Below are 9542 nucleotides of genomic sequence, written 5' to 3' on the forward strand. Positions count from 1 at the left end.
AATCAGAAAGCATAAAATTACCAGAACACACACTCAAATATGTATTAAGCCACAGATAAACAAAAAATAACCATGTCCAAGAAACAAAAGCAGATGATCATACAAGCACATGTCCAGAAAGAAGATAAAATGTCTGAGACAAATGACCTAGACATAGACCAGGACTCCAATCTGGAAGAAGGTCAGGCCTTGGAAATGCCTGAGAAGGAATTCAGAAAAATGATTATAAAATGTTTCAAAACACTTTACAATGGAGTTGAGTAAAATAAGGAAGATGTCAGGAAAGCGCTACAGGAGCAATAATATAAGATACAAACAGCATTGGAAACAATTCAAAACCTACAGAAAGAAGTCCAAATAATGAATAATAGAATATCAGAAATAGAAAATACACTGGTAGGCAAAGGAGTAGAATAGAAAAGATGGAAGGCATAACTAGTGAGCTGGAAGGCATAACTAGTGAGCTAGAAGACAAATCTCGCATTACCACTAAGATAGAAGAGCAAGCAGCAAAAAAGAATTAAAATATCTGAAGAAGATCTAAGATTTATGTTGGACAACATGAAGAGGGCTAACTTAAGAATTGTTGGCATTCCGAAAGAGGAAGAATCACACAAGTCCACAGAGGAAATAGTTGAAAAACTTCTAGAAGAAAATTTCTCCAACATCCTGAAAAGTAAAAAGATAAACATTAAAGAAGCTAAATGAACCCCAGGAAGGATAGACCACTAAAGAAAATCACAGACACATAGCATAACAAAGCTCTTCAAAATCAAAGATAAGGAGACAATCCTGAAGGCAGCTAGGGAAAAGAGAAGCGTTATATAAAAAGGCAAGCAAATCAGAATAAACTCGGATTTCTCAACAGAAATCATGCAGGCAAGAAGGAAATGGGGAGACAGATATAAAACTGAAAGAAAAAAAAAATTGCCAACCAAGAATCCTTTATCCAACAAAGCTACCAATCAAATATGATGGTGTAATCAAAATATTCCAGGATAAACAGAAGCTAAGGGATTTTGCCAAAGCCAACCCTACACTACAAAAGATTCTGAAGGGAGTTCCATAACTGAGAACCAATAAGAACAGACAACAACCAGAGATTGAAATATGTGGCAGCACCTCCCAGAATTAAATTGACAGATGGAAGAGTAAAAAACAGAACAAAACTACAAGAACAAACTCAGAGAATCTGGAAGGTGAGTCTATGATCAAAATAAATACAATCTAAAAGAAGTTAAACAGATACAAACAGAGATCCAGATGGTAAGAAGGTCAGGTAGATTACAGAATAAAATAGACTGCACTAAATGGAAAAAAAATTAATGGACTATAAGGCAACCTCAAAGAAAATTAACACTATACAATATACCAAGTAAACGAAAACGAACAAACATGGAAACATTTAAAATATGAGGAAACTCACAAGAAAGAACACAAACACCATGAACTCAGCACAGGAAGATATGCACAACAAAGAAAGCAGCAACACCACAAAAACAAACAAACAAAAAAAACCCATAATAGTAATAAATCCATACCAATCAATAATTACACTGAATGTAAGTGGATTAAATGCACCAGTTAAGAAACAGACAGTGGCAGAGTGGATAAGAAAATAAGATCCTTCAATATGCTGTCTACAAGAGAAACATCTTATACACAGAGACAAAAACAGATTAAAAGAAAAAGATAGAAAAATATGTACCAAGCTAATTGCAATAAAAAACAAACAGAAGTGGCAGTACTAATCTCTGATACAATAAACTTTAAGGCAAAAACCAGCATAATAGATAAAGTAGAGCATTATCTCATGATTAAAGGGAAAATTGAAAAAGATGATATAGCCATAATAAACATCTATGCTTCAAATGAAAGAACTCCAATATATATAAAGCAAACTCTAATATATTTGAAGAAAGAAATACACAAATCTATAATAATCATGGGTGATTTTATTACACCATGTTCAAAATAGAAAGAACAACCAGAAAGAAACTTGACAAACACACAGAAGAACTACACAACACAATCAGCAAACTGGAACTCATAGATGTGTACAGAGCATTCAACTCAACAACAGCACAATACACATTCTTTTCCAATGCACATGGAACATTCTCCAGAATAGACCATGTCTTAGGCAACAAAACAAATCTCAATAAATTTACAAATATCAAAATACTACAAAGCATCTTCTCAGACCACAATGCTATCAAATTAGAAATCAACAATAGGAAGACTTTGGAAACAAAGTCAAATATATGGAAACTGAATAACACCCTGCTGAAAAGCAACTGGATAGTAGAAGAAATAAATGTGAACTCACAAAGTTCCTAGAAGCAAATGAGAATGAAAAGACAGCATACCAAAATCTTTCAGACACTGCAAAAGTGGAGCTGAGAGGACAATTTATTATAATAAATGCACATATAACAAAAGAAGAAAGAACCAAAATTAGAATATTAACATAGCATCTACAACAATTAGAAACAGACAAACAGAGGGAACCTACAGCCACCAAAAGAAAAAAAAAATAATAAAGATTAGAGTTGAATAAATTAGATAGTAAACAGAAAAACTATAGAAAGAATCAACAGGAAAAGAAGCTGGTTCTTTGAAAGGATTAAAACTGACAAACCATTGGCAAACCTAACAAAAGAAAAGAGGGAGAAGATGCAAATATCATGCATTAGAAGCCACACAGGCTATGTCACAACAGGACCAAAGGAAATCAAAAGGATAATAACAGAATACTGTGAAAAGTTGTACTCTAACAAATTTGAAAACTTAGAAGAGATGGATATATTTTTAGATAAACATGACCAACCTAAACTTACACACAGCGAAGTAGAAAACCTGAACAGACCAATAACAAAAGAAGAATCTGATCATGTCATCAAAAAACTCCCGACCCAAAGAAATCCAGGCCCAGATGGCTTCACTATTGAGTTCTACCAAACATTCAGGAGAGCTGTCACCAATTCTACTCAAATTATTCCAGAATATTGAAAGTGATGGAAAAATTTCTAATACATTTTATGAAGCAAACATAACTCTCATATCAAAACTATGGACGGAAATCACCAAGAAAGAAAATTATGACCAATATCCCTCATGAAAATAGATGCAAAAATTCTCAACAAAATCCTCGCCAACTGAATCCACAGCACATCAAAAAGATAATACATCATGATCAATTAGAATTCATATCAGGGATGCAAGGATGGTTCAACGTTAGAACAACAATCAACATAATCTACCATATAAAAAAGAAAAAGAAAAGAACCACCGAATAATACAGATTGATGCAGAAAAGGCATTTGACAAAATCCAACATCTGTTCCTGATAAAAACACTCAACAAGTAGGAATTGAAAGGAAATTAGTCAACATAATTAAGAGCATATACACAAAACCAACAGCCTACATCACTCTCAATGGAGAGAAACTGAAAGCCTTCCCTCTGTTAACAGGAACCAACAAGGATGCCTTTTGTCACCACTCCTATTCAATATTGTGCTGGAAGTCTTAGCAAGAGCTATATGGCAAGAGAGGGAAACTAAAGGAATCCAATTTGGCAAAGAGGAAGTAAACTCTCTCTATTTGCAGACTATATGATCCTATACACAGAAAGCCCCAAAGAGTAAGTAAAAAGTTAGTAGAACTTATTGGAAGATTCAGCAAAGTGACAGGATAAAAGCTCAAACATACAAAAATAAGTTGGTTTCCTCTATACCAATAATGACAGCACTGAAAAGGAAAGCAATACCATTTACAATAGCTGCCCAAAGGATGAAATATCTAAGGATAAATATGACCAGAGAAATGAAGGACTTATACAAAGAAAACTACAAAGCACTACTACAAGAAACTAAAAGAGATCTACAAAAATGGAAGAATGTGCAATGCTCCTTGCTAGGAAGACTTAACATTGTGGAAATTTCTAAGCAATTTATACATAGACTGCAATCCCAATCAAGATTCCAACAATAGTCTTCATAGAGATGGAGAAAAAAAACAAAAAACAAAACTATTACAAAATTTATATGGAAAAGAAAGAGAAGCAGGATAAGCCAAACACTGCTTAAGAAGAAGAAGAAGGTTGGAAAACTCTCACTTCCTGACTTCAAATTTTATTACAAGGCTACAGAGTTCAAAATAGCTTGGAATTGGTACAATGAAAGATACATTGATGAATGGAACAGAATCAAGAAACCAGAAATTAACCAATTCATATACAGCCAACTCATTTTGACAAACTTCTTTAATATGTCACATGGGGAATGGATAGTCTTCAACAGATGGTGCTGGTAGAACTAGAACACAATATGCAAAAGATTGAAACAAGACCTTTACCTCATGCTTTATACAAAAACCAACTCAGCATGGATTAAAGACCTAAATGTGAATCCCAAAAGTATGAATGCCATCAATGAAAAATTAGGGACAAATGTGAGGGCTCTAATTCAGGGAATACACAGACTAGCAAATATTTAGAAAATTACACAAACAAAAGTAGACAAAATAGATGGTTGGGACATAATAAAACTTTTAAATTATAAACTATGTGCATAAAAAACTTCACCAAGAGAATAAAAAAGGAACCCACAAAATGGGAAAAAAATATTTTGCAATGACACATCAAACCAAGGACTCATTTCTAAAATATATAGAAAACTACAACACCTCTACAAGAAAAGGACAAATCACCCAATTAAAATATTGGTGCAGGATATAAGCAGACACATCACCAAGGAGAAGATCCGGGCATCCATGATCTGTCCATGATCACTATCCATCAGAGAGATGCAAATCAAAACAATAAGGAGATATCATCTCATACCAGCAATAACAGCAAAGATAAGAAAAAAACTAGAGGACAATAAATGCTGGCTAGGATATGGAGAGACTGGGGTACTCCTACATTGCTGGTGTGATTGCAAAATGGTCCAACCTCTCTGGAAAGCAATATGGCGCTTCCTCAAAAGGATGGAAATAGAAATAGAAATGCCTATGATGCAGCAATTTCTCTACTTGATATTTTCCCACGAGAAACACGACCCATAACATGAGTAGATATATGCACACCAATGTTCACAGCAGCACTATTTACAATAGCAAAAAGATGGAGACAGCCTAAATGCACATCAATTGAAGAATGTATAAACAAACTGTGGTACATACACACAATGGAATATTATGTTACATTGAAGAACAAAGAGGAAGCTGCAAGCCACCGCATAACATGGATGAACCTTGAGGACATAATGTTGAGTGAAATTAGACAGTCACAAAAGGAGAAATGCTGCATAGGACCACTATTATAAAAGACTAAGAATAAGAACCCATAGTAAAGGTAGGGGTGATTTTTTTCTGATTACTGGGAAGTGGGTGGTGGGGTGAGGGGAGGGAGGGGAAGGTGAAGCAGAGGGTAGGGAATTGACACAGGATAGGTTTGGTGTAGGGGAGTGAAGCAATTCACAAGAAGGGGGAGGAGAATGGAAGAACAAGGTGAGTAGGAGGACAGTTAAGTATGTTTGCATGGACTAAGTTAGACAGAGGTAAATAATGATGTATGCACAGCCTTGGAACACCAGGGCTCTGGGATACAGGGATTGAGGCATGGTTAGAAAGGTCAAAAGGGGGTTAACAATGTTAAGAGACTTGGCTGTCTTTTGAATCTTTGTTTCCCTTGCATACCATTATAAAATAGACACTTGAGGGAGAGAGAAAGGAATAGCCAGAAATAGCACCATAGAAATCTCGTAAGTCTGTCTTCTGCCTATAACTGATTGGGATACCTAAAATGGAACTATAACATGCTCAGTTAAGCAGGCTTCCTGTGGATCTTAGCATTATATAAGACCCTAGAGAGAATCCTGAACCCCATCCAGAATCTTCTGAGTTAGAAAATTTTCACTTGGAAAGGACAAACAGACTAGTATCGAGCAGCTAGTAGAACAGAAAACACTTCTTGAAAGAAAGACTGACAGAAAAGATACATAAAAATATTGGCAGTCTGACTGACTACTACAAGAACAACCAACTTGCTTGCCCAGGAGACATCAAGACAAGTGGTTAGATCCCCTCATAGTAAATTCCCTCCCAAGACTGAGACGCAATGGGAGTACATAAGCAGGTTTGTGGTCTGACTGGTGACCATGTTGGTCACCGATAAGGGGAAGTGAGGGAGAAACAACAGTATAGCTGCAAGCTAACCCCTACTACCTTCAATAGACTCCTGTGAACCTGGATGGAGATCTGGTTGGCCAGCAGTGTGGCAAGATCTGGGGATTCCTAGGCCCAGAGTCAGTGACATAGCCACAGAGGACTACAGTGGAGAATGAAGTGTTCAGCGGATAAGAAGTGAGAGCATATGTACAAGAACACCCACACCTGCATATAATATCCACTTGACCTGGATTCAATAGCTGGATGATCAGAATTCAACTAGAAGAAGAAAGAAGAGGAAAAAAAAAGAGTAATCTCATACAAATTGATGACTTTGACCTATACCTATGGATGCAGTTGCTCAAAAGAGGGTACAAATCTTTACAACGAGGATCATTTCCACCCTCTCGATACATTCGTAAGCGTTCTAGATCAGGACAGAATAGGAAGAAGGAAAAAAGAAGTACTTCTGAAGAATTAGATGCTTAAAATTTTATTAATAGTATTGGACTACAGATATAGTTATGGAGGATGAGCCCAACAGGATGGAAGGTATTCAAAAGAGGATTGGGGAAGAGCTGCTTCATCAAGGTTGAGATTATTTTAATATGCTAGATACAGCTAAATTTCCAGGACATTCTTCCTGATCGGGAAGTATGCAAGGGTAGACAGGGATGGGTAACTTGGACATTGGCTATCCAAAATGGGGGCTACAAAGGCAAGAAATGACTGGCTTACAAGCTTTCAAGAGAGAGCCTAGATCCAGAGGCCATGGAGAAAGGCAGAATCTCCACGGAACAGTATCCAATCTGTCGGGTCGGGCATGGTAACAGGAGATGGAGATGACTCTTATGTGGCACAATAGTTAATAATTGCTATCAGGACTGACTGTGATGGTTGGAAATGTAAAGGTAGACATTGTGTAGCAAAACGAGGGGAGTGGTTAAATTTGCAGTGCAGAAGCGGAGATCCCTGGGACCATCAAGGGAGAAGAGCAGAATGTGAGAGCTCTGGTAGCATAGTGGTTATGAATCAGGCTAAGAACTACAAGGTCAGCAGTTCAAAACTACCCGCCGCTCCACGGGAGAAAGATGAGGCTCTCTGCTCCCGTAGAGATTTACAGCCTCGGAAACCCTGTACAGGGTCGCTATGGGTCGGAACCGACTCGACGGCACTTAACAACAACAACAACCCAGAGAAGCAGTGACACCAGAGATGGAGGTGGAGACGATGACATGGAGAGAGGGAATGCCTGGGAACTCTAGACCCAGAGAGGAAGATGGGCTGTGTGCTGACCACCAGGGGGAAGGTTTACAAGGTATACCCTTTGGTTGGTTGATGATGCATGGAGGGTATTGTAACTATGACAATGAAAGGATATATGATAGGATGAATGCAAAGCTAATGTCCTCCCATGTAAACTATCAAATAATTCACAATAAAATATTAAGAAAAAATAAAAGAATATCTTAAATGTGCATCCAGTGTAGAGATGTTAAAGCAAATGGAAGAAATGAGGCAGTAAAAGAACGGAACAGAAAATTTCAAAGAGCAATCCAAGAAGACAAAGTCAAATATTTTAATGAAATATGTAAAGATCTTGAACTAGACAACGAAAAGGAAAGGAGTCAGTCAGCATTCCTTAAGTTGAAAGAGCTGAGGGCAAAGTTCAAGCCTTGAATTGCAATACTGAAGGTTTTATTTTATTTTTTTATTTTTTGCAAAATATTGAATGAAGCAACAAAACAAAATGGAAAGAGTACATAGAGTAACTGCACCAAAAATAAATGGTTGTTGGTCAAGAATTTAAAGAGATAACATATGATTCATAGCCAATGATAGTGAAGAAAGAAGTCCAAAGTGCACTGAGACACTGTCAAAAAACAAAGCTTTGAGGATTCATAGACTACAGATGAACTCTTTTTCAGCACTGTGGGCACTCATCTATGCCAAGAAATGTGGAATCACATCTACCTGACCAAGTGATTCACATAGATCCATATATGTACCCATTCCAAAGAAGGGTGTCTCAACAGAATAAGAAAATTATAGGACAATATTATTAATGTCACATGCAAGTAAATTTTGCTAAATATAAGTCAAATGTGACTGCAACAGTACATTGATAGAGAACTACCAAAATGTAAGCTGAATTTAAAAGAGGACTTGGAATGAGGTATATCATAGGTTGAAAGTAGTGAATACCAGATATATGTGTACCTGTGCTGAAATGACTACATAAAGACTTTAAACTACATGGTTCATGACAAATTATGAACAACCTATCAGATAATGAGTACTCTGAACACTTTATTGTACTCATGAGGAATCTGCACATAGACCAAAAGGCAGTTGTTCAAAAAGAACAAGAAGACACTGAATGGTTTAAAATCAGCAAAGTGCAGTCCAGGGATGTGTTATTTCACCATACTTATTCAGTCTATATGTTGAGTAAATAATCTGTGAAACTGTGTTATATGAAGAACAATGTGGCACCAGGATTGGAGGAAGTCGTATAAACAACCTGCAATGATGTAGTGCTGTATGATAAAACACTCAACCACAAAGTCAGTTTGATAAATGAAGAAAAGATTGAAGTTGTTTTATTTTGCTTGGATCCATCATCAATATTCGTGGAAGCAGTAGTCAAGCTGTTAAACGAAGTATATTGCTTTAGGCAAATCTACTCCAGAAGACATTTTTAATGTGTTCCAGACAAAATATATCAGTTTGAGAATCAAAGTGTTCCTGACCCGAGGCATGGTATTTTCAATAGCCTCATATGCACTTGAAAGTTGGACAAAGAATAAGGAAGAACCCCCAAAATTGATGCATTCATGTTATGCTGTTAAAGAAGAATACTAAAGAGACAACCGATTTCTAGAAGAACAAACAAATCCATGTTGGAAGAAGTACTACCAGAATGCTCCTTAGAAATCAGGGTAGCCAAAGTTTGTTTCTCAATCTTCGGACATGTTGCCAGGAGAGACCTATGTCTGGAAAAAGACATCATGCTTGGGAAAGTGGAGAGAAAGTGAAATAGAGTTAGACCACAAAGAGATGGATTGGCACAGTGGCAGTAACAATGGGTTGAAACACAGAGACAATTGTGGGGATGATGCAGGATCAAGTAGTGTTTCATTCTGTTGTACATAGGGTTGTTATGAAATGGATGCAACTCCATGGTACCTGACAACAGCAACAATTTGCTGAGTAGAAATAGAAATCACCATTGTTACATGAGGTTGTCCTATTGTGGAGGATTCTGTGTTGCTGTGATGTTATAAATTATACTACTGTTGTTTTAAATGCAAGTAGGTTCAATCTCAGTGGACAGGATTCATCAGGGCTTATAGATGAGTACAGAAT

This window comes from Chrysochloris asiatica, unplaced genomic scaffold, assembly GCF_000296735.1.
Source record: "Chrysochloris asiatica unplaced genomic scaffold, ChrAsi1.0 scaffold00523, whole genome shotgun sequence".
Taxonomy (NCBI): Eukaryota; Metazoa; Chordata; class Mammalia; order Afrosoricida; family Chrysochloridae; genus Chrysochloris; species Chrysochloris asiatica.